This window comes from Centrocercus urophasianus, unplaced genomic scaffold, assembly GCF_019232065.1.
Source record: "Centrocercus urophasianus isolate 14NV4802_14NV808 unplaced genomic scaffold, USGS_Curo_1.0 seq_16, whole genome shotgun sequence".
Taxonomy (NCBI): Eukaryota; Metazoa; Chordata; class Aves; order Galliformes; family Phasianidae; genus Centrocercus; species Centrocercus urophasianus.
The window spans coordinates 10581062-10593456 of record NW_024884711.1 but is presented as its reverse complement, the minus strand read 5'-3'; the positions used below and the strand labels follow the sequence as shown (position 1 = coordinate 10593456).

Here is a 12395-nt window from a genome sequence, read left to right as displayed (position 1 = left end):
TTGATCTTATCCCATTCTTAGATTAGTTTTTGTGGAAAGCTAGCAAGAAGTGCTTACAGCATTCACAAATTTGACTGATATATATTGTTTTTTACTGAAAAAGACAAAAAGATTGGTTGTGACCAAAAAGTTGTTCATAGATTATTTAATTATGCCTCTTTTGGGCTTCGTACATTGGAGGTAAGAAGATGTTCTCTGTTCATTTCTAGTAGGCATGAGAAAAGTCAGCTTGTACAGTACAGAAGTGGTTATATTCAAGAGCAGGATATAGTGAAACCACAGGAGACATCTCATAGTCTATGGAAATCCATGTAAAGAAAGTAATCCTAGTGGAATGTCTGGTGTATTTGCAGAGTTTCTTGTAGAAGGACAGTTTTCTACATGGAATGTCCCCAGGTGACTTAGCAGAATCCTGCTGGTGTGAACGTCTCCAAAAAGTAAGATAGAGAAGTGAGAGATGAATAAATAAATCAGTGGTGGAGGGAGACATGGTGACCAACTCTTTGTTCCTGGAATTGCACCCTCAGTGTGGAGGACAGCATTAAATATGTCCCAGATAGGTTCCTCTCACTCCATCTTTACTGGAAATTAAGATATTCTTCGCATGAATCCTGTAAGAGAGAACTCTACAGTAAGGAATATTGTGCCTCCAGAATTAGATATAAATCATCACTCGCGTAATGGACTATTTCTTTATTATCCAGAAGTTTTTTCTGTTCTTTGATTTGGTTTTCAGAGTCTGCACATGTTGATTTTCTTCACTTCCCATGTGGTCCTACCACATGGTGGAGGAAGGACATTCAGACCTGAATTATTTAATCTCCCAGAATCTGTCAGTTTTCTAATGTCACTTTTTTCTTCTTGGTATTGCTTCTAGTATTTTTATTTAACTTTTAAAAGCAGCATTTAGGGTTCAGATTGTTGTCTTAAAACTGATTGATACTGTTCACTATCAAAAATGTCATGGCAGACTACAGATGAAAGGACTGTTAGGATAGGACAAGGGGCAATGTTTTTAAACTGAGACAGGGGAGGTTAGATATTAGGAGGAAGTTTTTCACATAGAGGGTGGTGACACACTGGAACAGGTTGCCCAAGTAGGTTGTGGATGTCCCATCCCTGGAGGCATTCAAGGCCTCCAGACAGCGTGGTCTGGTGGTTGCCAACCCTGCACATAGCAGAGGGATTGAAACTAGATGATCGTTGTGGTCCTTTTCAACCCAGGCCATTCTATGATTCTATGATAATTCTGCCTTTTTGTAGATTTTTTTTTTTTAATGGGATTATTTGCCTATATTAATGTTTTTTACTTGCTAGGTCTGTGTAGACCACAGGCTTTAATTTATCTAGGCAATTCTAGCTTGTTCACTTTTCAGATATTTATCTACTAGCTTCAAATTGTAAGGAGGAATTTGCAGAGAGGAGCTATCATGGAATTTGAAGAGTGCCTTTATGCTCAGGGTAAATAAGGAATCTCTTTTTTATTTATATAAAGGTCTCAGACAGTGACCTAGCTGACAGGGTCATTTTGAGCTGACCTGGATCACTGTATTGTGTGGACTGCAAGCAAGCTATACGAGGCAATAGTTTTGTTCTTATCTGCTTGTAAGTGGTGCCTTTATGGTGCCTTTAAAAGTAACATAGAGTTAACACTGAGGGCTCTCAGCCTGCTTTCCAAATGGTGCATTCATACCACTTCTCTGATAACCACATGTGATCAGTCTTCACCTCGTAAACACTTCTTGTGGCCATTTGGAGGGCATGTATCACCACAGTTTGCAAAATCTTTCTTCATCCTGGCTGCAGAGCTGTATTTGCAGAAGTTAGCAGTTGAGTGACAAGATTCAGTGCTGGAGTTTCTCAAAGTGTAGTTACTAGTTTCCTTCAGGGCATGGGGAAGACAGCCTTCCCTCCAACTGTCAGCTGGAGTATCACTTAAAATCACTTTCCTTCTCCGTTGTGTTTAATAGTCTGACTGACATTGAGCTTTTCCAGCAGTGAAGTCAGTTGAGTGATATTCTGCTGAGAAATTTTTGGCCAACTGAGGCTGGCATGGAAGAAGAACATGGACTAGTTCTGTTTAACAGCTTGTGCAAAATTTATGTAGGAGTGTAAGGAAGAAACTGTCACTACTGAATTGCAGAAGAAGTGACTGTAGGAAAAATGTTTAGAATTTAGGAAAAATTAGAGAAAATGGTGAGCATGGATTGAATGTGAAGCATCAAGTTCAAAAAGAGGAGCCATCCAAATGCTTCTTGGGAAATCAGTAGTTTTCAGGGAGCAAATTCTGTTGTATCTTACTAGTGACTGTAAGGTCACTAGAAGAGGTCTGTAAGATTTTGGTGTGTATCATAGCTTTACCACATGGCACTACTGCTTGCTTACTACAGTTAGTGAAATTTGTTTCTCCCAAGAACAATCATCCCAACAGGGCATGGACAAAGATGTTGGCTGATGGTATTTTTTCACTTTTTTGAGAGAGAAAAAATGTCAGTTGCAAACAACCCATGAAAAGCAAACGACATTTCACTGATAGTGTTCTATGAACACAAACTTTTTGTGTAATTTTTTATAAAGACAAATAATAAAAAAAGCAGGGTAGCTTGCAAGCAGAACCTAAAGCGTGCCTTTGAAAAAGCGTGAATTGCACTTCTTTGAAGACAGCAAAATATTTACTTAAATGAATGTGACCCATTTGATGTTGTAAGGGAAAATATTTTTACATTTCGTTTTTCCTCTGTACTGTAGTATTGAATCTTGCTTACCTTTTGTAGTCATGCATGAATATGCTATACTAAGTAGTATTTTTATGAGTTATCTGAATTTCTTATGAACTGACCTATGAATTAAAGAAGACTGCTTGAAAAAATAAATTCAGATAAAATTAAGTTAAAAGATCAGAGCAACTCATTATTTGCTTCTTCTCATAGATAATTCAATTTAATTTTTCCTTTACATAAATACATATGTTCCCTCTGCTTTTGTATCTTTCTAGAATTATTTCCTACGGGGTTATTTTCTGCGTTATTTATTCCATGTGCAATTATTTTTTTTCATCTATCAAATGAAATGACGATACTGTAAAGTGAAATAAATAGATGAGCAGGTTAGCATTCAGAAACGTAGAACGTTTGTCCAGGAAATAGGCTTTCAAGTGGACATAATCCAGTTGGTGAAAGTAATGAGGCTAAACAGAAGAGAATGAGCATTTTTGTGGGGAAAGAAATATTAAGAAAAAAATATGAAGCCCTAGGGAAAAATTTACAAATAGCCACTTTTAAACATTCTAGCCTTATGATTAGAAAGAACTCTCTCAAATAAAACAGAAATAAAACCTCACTGGTGCTCTTGTACCAATCTGTGTCAGCTCTGTTGAACTGCTTTCAAACTACTGTGTGATAGGTAAGGGACAGCCTCATCTTGCCACATGATGATTGCCTGGAATTGTGTATTTAATTGCTTCCTTGCTATCACCTCTTTCCCACCACGAGCAGCAGCAGGCAGTGGTTGCTAGCAATCCAAGGTAATGACTGCAGGCAAAGATGCCTTTTTTAGGCTTTGTGCCTAAGGGAGCACCTACTCAGCATCCACAAAAAGTGGAAATTAAACCTGTTGCCTTGGAATGTAAACCAAAATTGTTTAAAGTATTTAAAAGGAATTTCTCTGCTGTCAGTCTTTGGTTAATTTTAAATTTTGTTACTGCAAACTTGAAAATTAAGATGATGCTTTTTTCCAAGACATGAACTACATGGTACCATCATGTAGCTCCTTTGCCTTCGTGCAGAAGTTATTCCCTTGCATGAGTTTCTCCCTGGTTTGTTCAGTAGTGGCACTCCCCTTCCCAGCTGCAGGTCATCTAGACCTACAGAAGTACAGAGCGGAGGTATGGAGCACTTACTTCTCCAATGGCTTGGAGCATCTGAACACCTTCAGAATCTGGTGTTCTGGGAGCCACTAGGATTGCTAGTTTAAGCAAATGTCCTGGTGGAAAATGTAACTGATACCAGGAGATCAGACTAATTACATTGGCTTCGCTGGAAGATAGCAAGAGAAAACCACAGAGAATCCTTCAGTGAACACAGTAACAAGATAACAAGTCAGACCCAGTGATTTTCAGTTTGGCAAGCTGGAGACCAGCAGAATATAAAGCCTTTTTTTTTTTTTTCCTTTTAAGGCTACAAAACCCACCAGGAGACTTCAGGGAAAACCTCAATGGCTTGTTCCTGTGGAGTTCTTCTTTTCCCTTGACACATATTGCATCTATTTCTGTAGAAGAACACGAGTTGGCCTTAAATTTTCCAAGACAGGATTATAAATGAAGGAATGGAAAAATGTATTTCCTGTTACAATTCATTTGGATGACTTTTTAAAGCTAATAACAATTAATTAAACTGGATGAAATTTTGTTCTGTAAATTGGGTGCAGAAAATGGAATTAAAATCTGCTTACTTTCTGGTCAGTTTAAGTGTCATTTTGTTGCCACAAAGCTTTGTAAAAAAGGCTTATACTTTCTTTTCCATTCCTTTTCTTCCTTCCTCCTTTCTCTCTCTCTTTCTCTTCCCCTCTCTTCTTCTTTCTCTCTTCTTTCTCTCTTCTTTTGATCTTCTTTCTCTCTTCTTTCTCTTTCCTCTCTTTCTTCCTTTGGCAACATTATTCAAACAGATTGTATGAAAGTAGGCATTCAAATTAGTGTTTTTAATGCATGGAAGTCAGTTAATTGGTTCATTAGGTTCTTAAGAATTTGTTTACCAAAAGTTTGGCCATGTTTGACTTGCTGTCATTTCTAAAATCTCCTTTTAAGGCATTGCAGATCAGTTTTTTCTTTTTTGTGTGTGTATTCTCACTTACTAAGGGCTATTACCATACTGTCAACTCATTAGTTCTTACTCAATTTGCTGATTACAATTTTTGTGACATAAATGAATAAATATTTACAGATTTGGTCCTTAGCTTTTAGATGCTGGTGTAAGCTAAAAAGAGGACCACTAATTTGCTCTACAGTATAATGTCACCAAGCAATAATTCTGTACCTTCACCATTTGTTTGGTAATAGATCCATTTCTTCAGGAGCACTGTTGTGGAAACCAGCACAATTTTAATTAATGTTTGCCACCATGTGCCTTACAATTAATATTTTAAAAACAGAACAGCTTTAATTGGTCTTTTTTACCCACACAAGTCAAAGTGAAAACTGTGCTCAATGGTTAGATATTTTGTAAGCCCAGACAAGTAATATAAAACACATACATCCAATTTCTATTTTTAGGGTTTGCACTTATAATTCCCTCTTTCAAGCAAAGGCACCCTGTGAAGTGCATCTCTTCTGTAAAGACGCAGACTGTACAACTATGTATAACATAAACAGGATATAAAAACATTTCGTTAGGATTTAAATGTTGTGCTGCATAACCTGGAATTATCTCGGTGGTAAGTTATACTGCTTTCAGATTTTTTTCCTTGAAATTTTTTTCTTACAGATGTAAGGGAAAGTAATCACAGTGTGTCTCAGATTGGAAGGCACCTCTGATTATTGCTCTGCTCAACCTATCTGATCAAAGAAGGGGCATGTGCAGCAGGTTGCTCAGGACAAGCAGGGTTTTGAATAAGTCAAGAGATGGAGATTCTACATCATCTCTGCAAAACCTGTTCCAAGTTTAATCATTCACGGTAAAAGAAAAACATTATTTTCTTCTATTCAGGTAGTATTCCCTGTATTTCATTTTGTGCGTGTTGTCTTTTAGAATCCACCTGGTCTATCAACTGCTTCTTCCAGTACTGTATCACCAGCAAACTTGCAAAAGAGCTCTGTCCCGTTGTCATTCACAAGAACACTAAATGGTGCTATCCCTATTACTGACCCCTGGCGTACTCACTTGTGGCTGGATTCCAGCTGGACTTTGTGCTGCTTACTGCAACCTTTGCAAGTCCTCAGTTCCATCAAGTCAGCATAAATAACATTCACTTCTCTCTTGACTCCATGAGATGGGCCAGGCATCCCATCAGGGCCTGTGGGTTTGTGCATGTCCAGTGTGACTAAATATTCCTGAGCTTTTTCCTCCTCAGATAGGGATAAAGGAGTCTTCACTGCATGAATTTTTTGTGTGTACTTCTGCCCTCTTCTGCACTTGGCCTGGCTGTGTGCAAGCTAGGCTGCATAGAGGCATGTAACGTAGCAAGTACAGGCAGCACAGGGATTTCAGAGCTAGTTTGAATGTGTCAGAACAGCAAGGTGGATTAGTCTGTAGTCATGTTCCTGTTGCAGTCGAGAGCTGTCATCTGTACCTGAGCAGGGTTATTTAAGCTAGCACGGCTATTAGAGTCCCAGTCTGCATGTATTTCAGTGTCAAACGGAAAAAAAAAAAAAGCAAAAAAGCAAAAAAAGAACAAAACAAACAAATAAAAAAACACGTGAAGATGCTGTTTCCAGCTCAGCAGGACCCTGACCTGTTTCTGCAGATTTTAGGCTCCCCACTTCTGGCAAGTTCCAGCAACTTGTCAGTCCTGCTGTTTATGGGGGCGGATGGCACAGATCATCCCTCTCCTGCTGAGCATGTGCTGCCAGCAGGAAGCATTAGGTTAGGTTTGGTTAGTCAGCCCTGTCCTCCAGAAGAAACTGAACATCCCAACTGAGTGGAGTCAGAGCTGAGAGGCTGCCCATCTTTGGGAAATTTCCTCTACTCTTCCAGCATGGCTCCATCAGCTTTAGATTAATAATAACTTTTAAAATCTCTTCAGTTTCTCAGGGTTCCTTAAAAAGCCGACAGCTCTCAGTGGGTTGAACAAGAATGAGAACTTAGCCTGGCATGGCCTACCAGTTCTGCTCCTGTTCCTGCATGCAGAGGGATGGCTCTGAGTGGGAGCCATGGCTCTGCCTCAAAACTAGTGGGAGATCGTGGGTGTTGTGGTAGTCAGAACCAAGAGAAGCTGTGCTAACTTCTGGGCTGCTTTCTGCTGGCAGTGCTATGTGGAGAAGTTCATTTACTTTCCTCAGCATATCTTGTTAAGGCAACTTGTTGAGTCAAGGTTGCAATGTGTGTTTGTTTCATGTTAGGATATTCAGAATATAACCTGTATTGAGCATCTCATCTTACAGACGTATCCTGTCTCCTCCTCACCACCCATCCAAAGTTCAGCTTCTGATCACTGCTAAGATCCTGAGCCCAAGTCCAGGCAAGCAGCAGTCAACAGGGCCACTTTGTTCCCCTCCTATATGAGGGGTTGTGACCTCCAGTACACAGAAGAAGCAATTTCCTTTTCTTTTGGAGAGGGCTGGCTGAAAGCTGCAAATGGAAAGACTTTTGAAAAACTAGTCTTTGTAGAGAGTGAGAAAAAAGTGGACAAGACTGAAATTTTGCATTTTGGTTGAAATTTTGCATTTTTATGGCATTTTAGAGAGATTGGTTTATCTCTCATGTTCTGAACTTTTTTAAAACTTTTTTTTTTTTTTTGAAGTTGTCTCAATAAGAATGTAATGTAATTACATGTAACTTACATGTAATTCAGTTTTATGAGAAAACGTATTCCAGTAACACTGAAAAATCCATTGCGATATCAGTAACACCTTTGATACAAACATTATGAAAAATGCAGCAGAACTAAGAAATGACTTAGGTGAAAATGTGTCACTGTAAAGGGAAGGCTGTGAAATTCTTTTTTTCGCTTCATCCAGCTCAAGTTTTGAGCCAGTTGCACATGTTAATGAGTAAATGTGGAATGTATAATTTTGCCTGGGGAGTATTTTACTAACCTTAAATAAAATAATTACCAAGAGGTTTTAAATAGAACATTTTTTCTCTCATTTTACTACTAACATTGGTTCTAAGAGAAGGCTAGTATTTCTTTTTTTTATATATAAATAAATGATTGTACTATTAAGACAGCTGTTAAAATAATTGATGGAGAATTAATTACTCATCAAGTTGTTTGTGCTACCATAACAGTAACTCGGTAGTATGAAGTAGTGATCTTGCGGGTTAATGTTTTAGTTGAAGGTGCAAAACACCTTTGGGGCTGATTGTTGACTTACCTATTTTTCCCAGTTTCATGTGAGGCGTTTACATCTGCAAAAGACCATTTCAGTGTTGCACTTTGAAGAATTTTAGAAGGGTTGCTTGCATGAAAACTTTTTTTTTTTTGGTGCAGAGGGAATTTGTGTGTCTCAATGAGAAGGGAAGCAGATGAAGTGAGCAAACATATTTGCTTGTAGGACTTGTCAAGGCTCATACCCTAAGGAACCACTTGCTTGCCAGCATGCAGTTTTCTGACAGTTGTGCCATGGCTGCTAGCGTGGCCTCTTCATCCTTCACCTCCTGATGGCTGTGAACATCAGGAAACCGCCTCAATTTGTTTCTTCCTATTCAGTGTACCACATGTCATTCATCCTAGCTTTCTTTTTTTCAAGTGCTTTGTTGATCACAGGGATAAATTGTTTTAACTCCAGAGATTTCCTTACGGAGGAATACTCCCACCCGAGCTGGGTCTGTGCAGCTTTCATGCTGAAGAGACATATCCTTTTGCTTGTTCTTTTCAAGAACTACAACTGCTGTTTTATTTTTTGCAAACATAGTTTATTTTTCCTTTGTCTAGAGACAATACATTTGGGAGAGGTGTTTGACTGTTTTGGAAGGGGCAGGGTAGCTGATACCAAGAAGCCAAAGATTGAAGAGTACAGCACATGAATGAACTGAGGTCTGAAGGAATACTGTTGATGAGGGTGTGCATCCAAACATTTACACTGCGCAGTGAATTACCTGTACAGTGGCTACACGTGTCTCCCTTCTGTGCTCCAGGAAGGTACTTTGGAGCTCAGAGCACCATGAGAGCCCCAGGGGTGCTGTAATATAGCTGTTGTCTGTTAGACACTGGCTGTCTTCAAATTCAGTGCATCTATCATGAATCAGCTTTAAAATTGGTTGTCAACACTATGTTAGCTGAAGCTTAATAGTGGACTGTTCCTCAGGCTAGAAAAGGTTGCAAGGTTTGAAATTATGATTTGCAAGGACAGGCTTCTCTGTGCAGCTGTGAGAGATGTAAAATCTAACATCTTCTGTAAGCATTCTTGTGGAACACAGACAAACTCTTCCTGAACCACATCCTGACTAGCACTGGAAGCATAGCACCACTGCATTGTGAAATTGTTTTATTGTATATGAACTGGTCTACTGTCCTCACCATCAGTAAGGAGAGGCAGTGTGGAACTGGAAGGTGCCTTTGGCTGACTGAAAGCAAGAAGGGAGGGAGTCAGAAGTGCAGGAGGTGCTCAGATAGGAGCCAGACTCTGGAGAAAGGACCAACATTGGTGGAACATTGTGCTACTACATCAGTGATGACTCAAAGGTAGGGGAATGAGCAGTGTAGTGCTTCCTGTGATGGAGAGCATAAAGAAAAATTTAGATGTGCCATTCTTCAGTTTGTTTTATCACTTTTCATAGTATGCAGATGTGGATTTTATAATGTGGTTGCATTGCCAATTTGTACTTGTTTGAGGGTCCTCAGCTGTTGACTTGTGTTCAGATGTCTGGTTGAATGCATAAAAGAAGTAAAGATGCCTTTGCAGTTCATTGATTATTAAACAAAAGGAAAGTAGATCAGTTAGCAATACCCCTCTCTTGCCAAACATAAGTAAATTTTAAATAAGGCTATAGAGACAATCTCTGCCAAATTAGTCAAGGGGAAGATGCTGCTGCTAATGGTGAATTGATTCATGTCTTGTTTGCTAGCTCCCAGAAAATTGGTGTTTTTTGTAGTACACATTATGGTCACAAATTTCCCTGGACTTCAGATTGTAAGAGGGTCTCCTGCAGTCTCCTGAGCTGTGATGGCCTCTCAGGCAGTGCCTGTGAAGTGTGGGACTTCCTCACTCCACAGTGTGAGCACAGCTATGACAGCAGTTTTTTCCTTTTTTGCTATTCCTGCAATTGCACAGGTGTTTCTGTCAGCCTTGAACTCCTCTGCATACCCCTGCTCTTCTGTCCCCCATCTTTTTGTCCTTGTAGTTCTATCAGCAAAACAAAGTCCTCTTTGTTGCTCAGTTGTGCCCCTAAGTCCTGATACGTGTTTCTGACAGAAAAGCTGGAGAGTGGCTTTGAATTTGTATTATTTCATCTGGGGGAAAAAGGTAAAAATAATTTTCAACTTCAAAAGAATGTCCATTATTTATCTGCTCTGCCATTACATTTGTTTCTCCAATAAATATATATATATTAGAAGTTGTTCTGGGAGAGAAACAAGTGATCTTGTTTTACTTATCACCAGCCAGAATATTTTGAGGGAGTGTGGATGCATGGGACGTGTACTGGCAGACAAAGCCGTTCTTCTAATTATGCTAAACACACCTCACCAAGAGTTGCTGCTGTTTTAGGAATGAGAGAAGAATGGAATACATGTGCCAAGTGCTGGGGACAGATTCATTTCATCCAATGTGATTTTTATATGTCTTGTTAGAAATGAATGGATTAGCAACTGGGCAGGGATTGCAGGTGACACGGCAAGACTTGGCATAGCAAAGAAAACCTGGGGCCACCTGGATTCTTGTAGTGAGTGAAAAAATGCAGTTTTATGACTCTCCTGGAATCAGACTGAAATGAGAATGGTAATAAACAACTTCTGTGCTAATAGCAGGGTGCCTTACTGTGCAGGTGGTTTGGAACAGAAGTGAGTGCCTTTAAGCATTGTTTTATGGTGTTACACATTTCAGGCTGAAAAATGGCCATAAGCTTTATTACTTTAATATTAACGCTTTTTCATTACTCTCTCTTTTTCCCTCCTGGAAACTGCTGCATTCATCCATTATAAAGTGGCTCACATTTTTTTCTCCTCTCCTGCCATTTCTCACAGCATGAGGAGGGAAAGGCAAGTGGGTGGCAGGAGGTACAGTTGAAGACATAACAGCATTGCAGCCCTTCCCACCTGGAATCCCATGCTGCTGCCAGCTATCACCTGCTGGGGAACCATGCAGAGCCCTCAGGGATGAGACACCAAGACACAGCGTGACCTGTGATAGGACTGCTGCTATTATATGGGCTTCTCCCATTTGGGTTTTCCATCCTTGGTCTGTGCTGGTAGGAAAAGGCTTGGCGGTGCAGATGTAGATATTCAGTACCTGTGCTGAGGTAGTTCTTCCTCATTTGTGTTGTGGTAGGGCTTTGAGCTTGCTGGAGAGGGGCCGTGTTTGTTTTTATGACACCCAATTCCTGAATTCTTTTTCCTACTCTAAATACGTCATTTTTATCTCAGTGCCAGTACCAACTGTAACTAGAGTTAAATTTTCCCTACCATTGCCTCTACTTGTTTCTCACTTTTTTAAAAAGCCTTAGGAAAATAAATCGTGCCCTGTATGTCTTTAAATTTCATTATCACGACCTAACTTAATTTACTATAAATTATTTCTCCCTGTGTTTCTTCACCTGTGAACTTGCAGCCCCAAGTGTCTTGCTCACTGGATCATTGCCCAGCTAATCAGGATTTTTTTTCTTCACAACCCTTGCTTTTTGTATCAGCTAGCTTTGGCAAAGTCAGCTTGGCTGTATAAACTCTGTGGGGACGCACAGAAAGTTGATAAATTCTTGTCTTTAAAATAAGAGTTTTATTGAACTGAGTTTGACTCTCTTCCTGTCGTGCTCTAGTAACTGCTAATAAAGACCTTTCCTCCCTTAGAAAATAAGTGACTTCTGTGCCTTGTTCTCATCTTGGAGGCAGCCATTGCAGTGCTTTCTTCTCACTCTTCCTTTCTTTTTTCCTTGGGAAGAATGACTGAGTGGCAAATCTCTGCTCACTCACTATTGAGCAGCTGTGTCTTGGTTTTGTTTCTTAGCACAGTTAGATAAAGTCTGATAAAGGCTCGTGTTTATTTCCACTGAGAAATGCCAATCCATTTTCTCTTTAGAGCTGTTCCTATTATTTAGCAATTGTTGATAAACAACTTTTATTTCAGCCCCCTGAACACTGAAGGCTCGCCTCTCACCAAGCTGCTGGGTTGCAGCCAGGCTCAATACTTTGCCAAGTAAGGGTCAGAGAACCCTTAGAGGATTTCAGCCTCCTGTGTCAAGCTGTAATATCAACTTCTTATCATCGTACATCCTCAGACGAGAAACATAGACTGCAAATTTTTTATGACTTCAAAAAAATACTACATGGTTTTAAAAAATAAAAGAATTCTGCCTGACTTCTTGGGAACCCTTGGGGCAGTCATTTTGGATGGAAGACATTCTGATTGTTGCTTAGGTGAACACATGTAATCTGTGGAGTCCTTTAGTGGCAGCTGGGTCTCTAAGGTAACTCAGCAGCACGTTACAAAAATAACCAGTGTTCTTATTCTCATCTGGAGACAAGTGTTAGCAATCATGTGTTTCTGATGAGCAGCATAACAGAATCATAGTTTGTTTGGTTTTTTTAAT

General features: G+C 39.6%; 1 protein-coding gene across 7 annotated transcripts in view; it reads left to right on the top strand.

Annotated features, from left to right (window-relative positions):
* Window positions 1-12395, top strand: part of LRRC3B (leucine rich repeat containing 3B) — a 50612-nt gene that overhangs the window by 19952 nt on the left and 18265 nt on the right. Inside the window, exon 2 of one of the 7 annotated variants that reach the window (XR_006168569.1) lies at window positions 4175-4581. The exons of the other annotated variants lie outside the window; for them this stretch is intronic. The gene's annotated coding sequence lies outside the window, so the exon portion shown is untranslated. Of the gene's footprint in view, window positions 1-4174; window positions 4582-12395 lie in introns of those variants that run through there. 7 annotated transcript variants of the gene reach the window in all.